At 42.8% G+C, this 9,578-nt stretch overlaps 1 protein-coding gene across 1 annotated transcript in view; it reads right to left on the reverse strand.

The window, feature by feature from the left end:
* CCDC186 (coiled-coil domain containing 186) overlaps positions 1–9,170 on the reverse strand; it is a 51,685-nt gene extending 42,515 nt beyond the window's left edge. Inside the window, exon 1 of the mRNA XM_065407727.1 lies at positions 9,041–9,170. The gene's annotated coding sequence lies outside the window, so the exon portion shown is untranslated. The remainder of the gene's footprint in view (positions 1–9,040) is intronic.
* Positions 9,171–9,578: the final 408 nt, after the last annotated feature.

Below are 9,578 nucleotides of genomic sequence, written 5' to 3' on the forward strand. Positions count from 1 at the left end.
TCCAGCAAGGATCGATTTATCGCGTCTAATCTAGACGCAATAAATCAACCCTTGAGCACTCTTCCGTCGACTCCTGTACTCCACCGCCGTGAGGCGCAGGCAGAGTCAACGGAGGAGCGGCAGCAGTTGACTCACCGCGGTGAAGACACCGACATTATTCACATAGCTGAAGTTGCATAACTTAGATCGATTCCCCTCTCCTCCCCCCCACCCCACCCCCAGTGTAGACCAGGCCTAATATAGAATAGGGTGAAGGATTTGTTTATTGGGGAGGGGGAAGTGTTAATTGTTAAGATTAATTGGATGGAAAGTATTCAAAGTGTATAAGATTGTTTAGAATTTGATGATGAACATACACAGTAGCTAGAAAATTCAAAATATGACTGGAAATAATTATGTGCAAAGACCTTCATTAACAGCACTAAGTATTATTAGCAAGCCCATAACTGTTCAGATATGTAGAAATTTTCTCCTAGTAATACCATAGTACCGAATATCATTCCATGTCCTTTACACTATCCTGTTATCAACACCTTAGAAAGGCTACTGTAAAATTAAAAATATATTTTCCACTATCTTTTAAAAAGTTACTCTACTACAATACACAAAAACTGCATTAAAATACATATCAAGGATCTGACAACTGATAGAAACAAGGAAACTTGTAATTACAACTGTCACTTTGTTACTAATTCAATCTATTGTACACCGCTACCTCGATATAACACTGTCCTCGGGAGCCAAAAAATCTTACCGCATGATAGGTGAAACCACGTTATATCGAACTTTATTTGATCCACCGGAGTGCGCAGCGCAGCCCTGCCCCCCCGGAGCACTGCTTTACCGCGTTATATCCGAATTCATGTTATATCGGGTGGCGTTATATCGGGGTAGAGGTGTACTTAGTTACTATTAGAAAAACAAACCCACATGATGTTGATGCGATGTGGCATGGTCTACACTTCATCACACAGTAGTAGTTTTACACTAGGGTAGTATTAAAGGATTAATGATTTGATACTACAAAATATTCTGAATTTTTATATAATTATGTGATTTGTGGTAAAAAAAAAAATCAAACTTTAATTTAAAACCATGGGTCTCCTGGGTCAAGGTCACTAACTATAATCAATTAGGAAAAGAAACAGGTCAGCATGTCCAATCAGTGTCTATGAAATGTATAGATATGCATTTGTCATCAGAGCAGGCTTTATGACACATGTACTGTACACGTACTACAGTCTAACAATTAAAATTGAACAGAGAGCTCTTGCAGCTAGACTATAAGACAGCTACATTATTACCCAAATCTCAAAGCATTCACTCAGCTGAAAGTAAAAGGACTGAACACATCTTTGTACTTCAGTAGTTCCACCAGTTGGGGGTGGGGGTGGGTTTGTTTTTTAATAGAACAGGATATCTTCAGTTACTGTTTTATGTTCATTGCATAGATCAAGACAACTAGATTTCCTGTTCTATTTCCAAGTCAATAATGCATCACATCTTTAATTTGCATGGTGTCTTTCATACAAGCTGCATCTCAACACACTTTATTGAATTAAACAATACTACCAGAGGTAATTGAGAGAGAATTTAAGTGGTAAAGGCAAGGGAGAAAAATGTGTTTTTAACCAAGATTCATAAGGAGATGGGGAATCAATTAACTGGAGAAATAAAGAAATTGTGTTCTACGTGACTAGAAATACAGAGGAGCAGCCTCTCATACAGGTCCATCAGTTATGGCTATAATTAATATTGTGCATTATTAGGTTAGCATATTTTATTCTCTCTCTAATATGCTTGTTGCTAGTTTATATATATTGCATGCTATAGAGTTGACAATTATGGTCAGAGCATGTGCAGATTGACAGAGAAGAGACTGCTGCTAGAAGTTCAAAGAAGAAACAAAGGTCCATGAAGTCAGTTACCACAAGTCTATGGAGGATTTTAACAACAAAGGGAGGGTTGGAATCAGATCCTTAAATAAATATTGGGCCAGTGGGTACTGTTTGAGGATGATGCTCATATAATCATGAGGGGTTTTGGTACATGTGAAAGGGCAGGTGGAATCTGGAGAGATGGGACTCAGAGAGGCCAGGGCAAAGGACTGTGCAATAGTCAAGAAGAGGGGAGTAAAAAGGGATACTTTCAGGTAAGATGGAATTGAGTCAGTGACTTGTATAGGCATCATTGTGGTGGTAGCGGTGATAGACACCAAATAGCAATGAGGTTACAGAAGTGTAAGCAAATTGACAGTCAGAGTCAAGGAGAGTTTTGCTCGATTGCCAACTGGCTTCTCAAAAGTTAGACTGGCTTTTGTCTTCAGTAAGGCTAGGTCTACACTACCCGCCTGAATCGGCGGGTAGAAATCGACCTCTCGGGGATCGAATTATCGCGTCTCGTCGGGACGCGACAATCGATCCCCGAATCGACGCTCTTACTCCACCAGCGGAGGTGGGAGTAAGCGCCGTCAACGGGAAGCCGCGGAGGTCGATTTTGCCACCGTCCTTACAGCGGGGTAAGTCGGCTGCGATACGTCGAATTCAGCTATGCTATTCGCGTAGCTGAATTTGCGTATCTTAAATCGACCCCCCCCCCCCCCCCCGTAGTGAAGACCTGCCCTAACCTTGTTAACTATCATACCAACAAACTCTGCATTTAGACTGGCCAGCAACTCCCATCAGTGCGATGGCTCAATTTTCTGCACGTTTTCAGCAGCAAAATCATGCACTTTTGCATCTGCCCCAGTCTCAACACTGATTTTGGTTGGTAAGATAGATGAATGATTCCAGAGAGATACCTAAGTATCTAAGTAAAAGTAGTAACTGCTTTTTAGCAGTACAGATTCCTAGGGTTCTAGCCAATTGTCATCTTGGGGAAATTATGTTCTGTCAGTCTAAAATTTCCCTTGTAGGTTCAAGATTCCCCCCCCTCCCCCACACTTCTGCCCTTTATAAAACAAGCACAAAACCCTACTCAGTAATACTGCTAGTGCAGATCAGTTGCTGTGACCCAAATTATGCAGCTACCAATGATATCACAATAGTGAGCTCTATAGAAAATATAATGAACTCCAAACATACTAGAGATAATAAAATATGCTAACCTAATAATGCACAATATTTTTATTATAGATATGATTGAGCCACCCATTTCTGACTGAGAACTTCATTAAATCATAAAGCTCTAGACAGACCAGTCATTTTGTAGCATGGACAGCTTAATAATATAGAGAGTCTCATGCACTCCTTCTTGTACTGCTGGGGGAATTCTGTGCCACTGCACAATGCAGAATTTGCACAGAAATTAATGTTCTGTGTAGAATTTACTCCCCCCGCCCCCGGAAATGAGCTGCTGGCGGGATGGCTGCCACTAGGGGCCATTGGACCTGGCCAGCACCCAGCTCCCCAGTTCACAAATAGAAGACACTGCCAGAGGGACGGGGTAAGAGCTGCAAGGGTTCTGGGCAGCTGCAGTTCCTGACACGCCCTGAAGGAAGGAGGCAGCATGCAGGAATCTGCACACAAGCCTGGGACCCAGCATCAGACTGTTCTCCCTCTGGCTCCCTGGGCTCTAGGGGTGTAGGGGGTGCATGCAAGTATCTGGGCTGGGGAGAAGGGGCCTACAGGTGGGCTTTGGGGGGGGTGAGTGGGGTGGGACCCCACCGCTGGACTCTGAGGCAAGAGGGGTGCAATTGTCTGGCCCCCCAGCTAGACTCCGGGGGACAGGTGGCAGAGAACCAGGAACTGGGTTGTTATATGGGTTTCTTTAACTCTCTACTCCTGGGGGACAATTTTTTGTGTGTCTGTATTGTTACATAGTTGCTGACTTTATTTTTAAATAAATTGAAACTGGAGTGATTATAGAGTGTTATTTTGACAAATAAAATATGCAAAATTTTAAAATACTGTATTGTGCGCAGAATTTTTATTTTTTGGCGCAGAATTTCCCCTGATTATTCTTTCCCATTTATAACCACATGGACCACTTCCCCTGCTCACTCAAAAACTGCACTGACCACTTATTCCTAGCCCTAATTGTGTAACATCCCTGTGGCAATTAGAGCGATTGCTCACACAGAAGGATAATATGGGGAAAAGTCCTTAATGTATTTTAGTGATGTTTTAATGGAATTTCAAAGCTCGAAACAAGATACAGAGACATCACCCTGTTATCAACTAGCTACCAGTCACTGGTCCACGAACAGCAGTCTGAGAACCTGTGTGTTTAAAATAAAGAATTGTTTCTGACGCCTCTTGCGCTTCATGCAATTCTTTCCAGGACAGCTAGTTTGATCATATTATTGTACCACTTGGCAGCGTTCACTTTGCTTGCTGATTTCCAACATAAAGCCAGCAATCCTGTACTAAGTTCCATCCCATTGTTTCAGAGCAGAGTCTGTATGAAAGACACCATGTAAAATAAAGTTGTAGTTTAGTTCTGTGTACTAAATAAGATACGAATGATATATTCCATGCACGGAACAGGAGTAGAATGCGCCTCTCCGCACTGGTATACATGTATTTAAGCACCATTAAGGAAAAGTGCTTGAGCTCAACTCAAACATGGCTCAACAGGATTACAGATAAGATGGTTTCTAACATGGTTTGGCTTGATCTAAACCATGTTTAATATCTGTGTTTTAAAGGTCTTTACTTAATATAGTATAACTTTCTATTTCCCTGTTTGATTGAGATAAGTAGTTTATTACCATTATTACTATTTAGACAGTGCAGGTCTAGGCAACATGGCAGTAAAACCACCTGAGCTCTGTCTACACTAGCATTCCCTTCAGTGGTAGGGCAAAAGTGGGAGATTTCTCAAAAATTGCTACTGTAAGACACTGGTCCTAATCATAGTTACTCCAAACATCACTTACTTGGCTCATGGAGGTAGAGCCAAACTGTGTTACAGGCTGCCTGTCTACACAGGGAAAGTCAAAGAGGATTGTAACCATGGTCAGGGCACAATTCTGTTTGTAACAGGAATGGAAAAGTCTACTGTATATTAAGGCTGTAACAGTGCGCTAAACACAATAATATAAGTTGACACAGCTCTCTGTGTAGACAAGGCCTCACTGTGCTAGGAGCACTAAGCTTCAACAGATGGAAAGGATAAGGGTAGACTGGCAGCGTACATAAAAGCAAGGAAATTGAGAGTATCAGACTATCATTTTTATTTAATTGTTTTTAATCCTATATATATTTTAATGGTTGCAGGTTGCTCCATTTCAGTGCTGAGGTGCAAAACTCAGTACTGTATATCTTCAAAGCACTATGACTCATTCTAAAGGAATTGGAAAACAAGATATGCTCCTTTAACCGGGTTTTCTTTGCTTGTGTCACTTGTGCATTACCTTAGTGTATATTTTTTACATGATTCCTTTGACGTACCTCTGAGTTTTTCCCCATATCTTGCAAAGGCATCATATTGTGATCTGACTGATGTTTTGGCAGTGAAACCAATCACAGCTCAACCTGAAGATAAACTTGAACATGTTTAGGTTTACCATTGGGGCTGGATTTGTTACAATTACAATGCAAGTCACTGGGCAACCAGAGTCTGTTAATATTTAGTCTATCTGGTTCCAAGGTTAGTGTACATGTGATGGTCAAAGTGGATCTATTCATAATTGTCGGGTGGGGGGGGGGGGGAGAGGGGGAGAAATCCTACAATCCTAGAAAGGGGACTGGCCCAGGGCCCAAAAACAGTAATCTTTAAACAGGGTTTGAAAACAGCCTTTAAGCTCTAAGGGCTTGCATACAAAAGGGCGGGGAGGGACAATCAGATAAATAATCCTTCATTGGGGGAGTTGCAGCAGTGCAGAAACATATTTCTTAATTTTCCCAGTGTAGAAAAGACCTAGCACCCTCCTAGCTAAACTGACACATTCCTAACCAAATCTGGTCTTTTCTATACTGTTCAGCCACCCATGTCTGAAACCAGTGCAGCTTCACTGGCAACAGCCCTAGTGTAGCCTTGCTGCAGTAGCAGCATTTTAGCTACCATGTCATCCAGACCTGCTCTGGGCAGGGGTGGATGACTCGCTTGTTGAAGTGCCAATTAACCCCTAGTAACCTGTCTAGGTGAGAGCTCCCCCCCACCATTGCTAGTTACAACACTGTAGCATCCTGAGTTGGCTAAGTCAGTGGTTTTCAACCTTTTTTCATTTACAGACCCCTAAAAAATTTTGAACGGAGGTGCAGACCCCTTTGGAAATCTTAGACATGGTCTGCAGACTCCCAGGTTGAAAACCACTGGATTAAGTCATGGGTTGAGCCAGTGTGTACTAAAATGGGTTTTTAATTAAAGGAGTCTCCGAAAGTTGCTACAACCCTGCAAGTCCAAAGTTACAGAACAGTTGAAATATGGTACTGTTCCATATATACTGATCAGTCAGACTCATGTGTTAACTGTGCTGGAGCATTACTATATTATAACAAGGTCCCCCTGCAAACTTTTAAAAGTGCGGATGGGACCAAAATATCAGTGCTCAGGAGACCCAGATGAGTGAATAAGCTTTAAAGGTAAATTCATTAACAGAGGTCTGTTAAAGATGAGTAGTATAGTGGGCACACAATATTCGCTTTTAAAATATAAATCTCATGTGCTCCCAGGAGTTAGGAACTATAAGAACCTATGAAAGAAAACATGATCCTAATTCCCACGAGCGCATGAGATTTTACATTTTAAAAGCAACTACTGAGTGCACACTTGTCCACACTTCTGTATAGCCAGTTTCACTGTTCCCCCTGTATAGTCAGTTTATCAGTTTCCCCTGTTCATGAGGGTCTTCCAAAGAGCAACAGCACAGAAATATACATTGTTTTTTAAAATAAAGCAGGAAAATGTGACTGTATTCTATTCCAGAAGTTAGCAGGGAAGACTCAAAGGAAATAAAACTACTTTTTAAAATTCTTTATTTTTATAAAGCCAACTAGATTTCACCTGGATAATGTTCCTTTAAAGTTAGCATCTGTAAATTTGATATTATGAAGCACTCTGGGATTTTTGTAATGAGTGCTGCATTATTAGTATTATACTGTATTATTTTACCTTTCATAAAGGAAATTTTACTAGAAGAAAAAGTAAACAAGACAACAAAAATAAGCATACTGTATTAAAAATAAACAAAAGGGCAGATTGGGATCTTCATGTGTAAAATCAATCCCTCAAAGCAACCTGCCCAGGTCTTCACAATGTCTCTGAGGTTACTGGAACTCTGTGTGGGTTTAAAGGGTCCACCTGTGTAGATTGCTTTCTCAGGATCAGAGCTAAAAATATGGAACTATGCAAACAGAATTTTTCCCCGCCTGTGTTGCAGTAAAACCTCCCATTTTTAAACCTGGAACTTCAGACAGATCTTATAAGTAAAAGCGGAAAATACATATTGTACTGCAATAATCCTGCAAGGTTAAAAAAAAATCCCTTCATGTCAGCTATCCCATAGCCTTCACATAGTTTTACCACAAAAACTGCAATTGTATAATAGAAGCACCAAATGCAGAAACAATGGGAAGGCTTTGTACACTTGATGCATTAGGACAGTAAAAATATAATCAACATTTTCCACAGAGGAAAAAAAACAAATATGAGGGGGGAAAAAAGCAGACAATACACAGCAGGAGCTATACATTTTAAAGCTTCTGAATGAGGAAATGGTATGAAGCTGCCTAGTCAGGACTTTAACCTCCTTGTATTCAACTTCATTTTGCTTTTTTCCCTCTCCTAAACTTGACCCTCTCCCCCACAGGCCACAAGTTACGGATGTCACTCCAACTACAGCTACCTGGATTCCTTTGCAACAGATTCATTGAAATCTCATAGCAACTAGCAATTGAAAAGACCACACACAAAAGCCCAAAGTAAATTTTGTCTGCTGTAGTTTCCACTGTACAGAATAACCAGTTTATAATTTATTATTATTATTAAAGCAATAATTAAATCTTGCCATTTTATGATCAGTTTTCAATGCACATTTAGGGGCAGCTCTGGCTCTCAGTATTTAGAGAAATCCATCCGAAGAAGTGGGTTGTAGCCCACGAAAGCTTATGCTCTAATAAATTTGTTAGTCTCTAAGGTGCCACAAGTACTCCTGTTATTTTTGCGGATACAGACTAACACGGCTGCTACTCTGAAACCAGTATTTAGAGAAACATCAAAGCTCCTTAGGGGTTTATTACCTAATAACTTTAGATACATTGGAGAAGGGAATAAAAGTACGAAACTGTGAGACAACCCAGTAGACAGCTGCACACCAGCATCATCGGTGACGATCCTATTCAAGAACGTATACAGAGGCATCTCTAGAATGCTGACTAGCAAGAAAGTCAGGACTCCTAGGTTCTCTCTTCCTCAGTCACTGCGTGACCTCTATTTGTATGCGTCCCTGGATCAGTTGCTATAGTAAGAAGAACAGGAGTACTTGTGGCACCTTAGAGACTAACAAATTTATTTGAGCATAAGCTTTCGTGGGCTAGAGCTTACTTCATCGGATGCATAGACTGGAACATACAGCAAGAAGATATGTATACATACAGAGAACATGAAAAGGTGGAAGTAGCCATACCAACTGTAAGAGGCCAATTAATTGAGATGAGCTATAGTAAGGTTTCCCTAACTCCCAGGCAGAGGGGAACTTCAATAACCAGCCCGTTAATAAAGTGTTGCGAGATCCTTAGCCAAGAGAAGCTGGACAACCATAACACATCAGTATGATCCTGTCTCCCTTGCCCACCCCAGGCATCCCCAGTGAACACTTCCTGAAAGGGAGTTAGGAGGGGGAATAGTGCCCTAAACATCAGGGACTGAAACTCTCCAGCAGCAAACCAGGGAGGGGAACTAGCGAAGCGAGCATAACGGGGGTGTAGCGATCAGGCAGGGCCGGCACCCTACGGAGAGCTGGGGAGGGAGACAGGGGACTGAAATGCCCCGAGCCAACCTACATTTCAACCCTCCGTGCCTCAAGCCCATTGATTATTACCAAAGCCTCCCGAGTTTGACTGGAAAGCCTCCCCATCCCCAGCCAGCGGCCTCTTACCAGCTGGTTAGGAGGGTGGGAGCCAGGGCGGCAGCAGCGGCGGCAGCTCCTCCATGGCTGCGGCGGGGTCCCCCCCTTTTTCCTCCTCCTCCTCCTGCGGCAGCTCCCGAGCGCAGCTAAGAGCTGACACATCAACAAAGATGGCTGCCGCAGACAGCCAACCCGCCTCCGCCGGCCGGGAGGCGGGGCTCGCGCTGGCGCCCTGCCCGCCGTGGGCCTGGCCGGAGTGGCCCTTGCAGCCGGGGAGAAGCTTGTTGACAGTGCGGGGGGGGGGGTGGAAAGGGTTCTCCTGTTTCCCTGCCCCACCTTTTTGCATTGCACTTCCCCCTCTCTTAGTCACAAGCCCTGGAGCTAGCAAAGGCCGACGATGATGATGAACTGCGGCACGAATCCGACTGGGGGATGCCTCCCACTGGCACCTGTTTCAGGCTCCAGTGCCTTGTGGAGGGAGGAGGAACCACAACTCCCTCGCAGGGCTTGGCTACATTTACAGCGCTACAGGATTGCTTCTCCTGTCAGTGTAGTTTAGCCACCTCCT

This window comes from Emys orbicularis, chromosome 7 (assembly GCF_028017835.1).
Source record: "Emys orbicularis isolate rEmyOrb1 chromosome 7, rEmyOrb1.hap1, whole genome shotgun sequence".
NCBI classification, from domain to species: Eukaryota; Metazoa; Chordata; order Testudines; family Emydidae; genus Emys; species Emys orbicularis.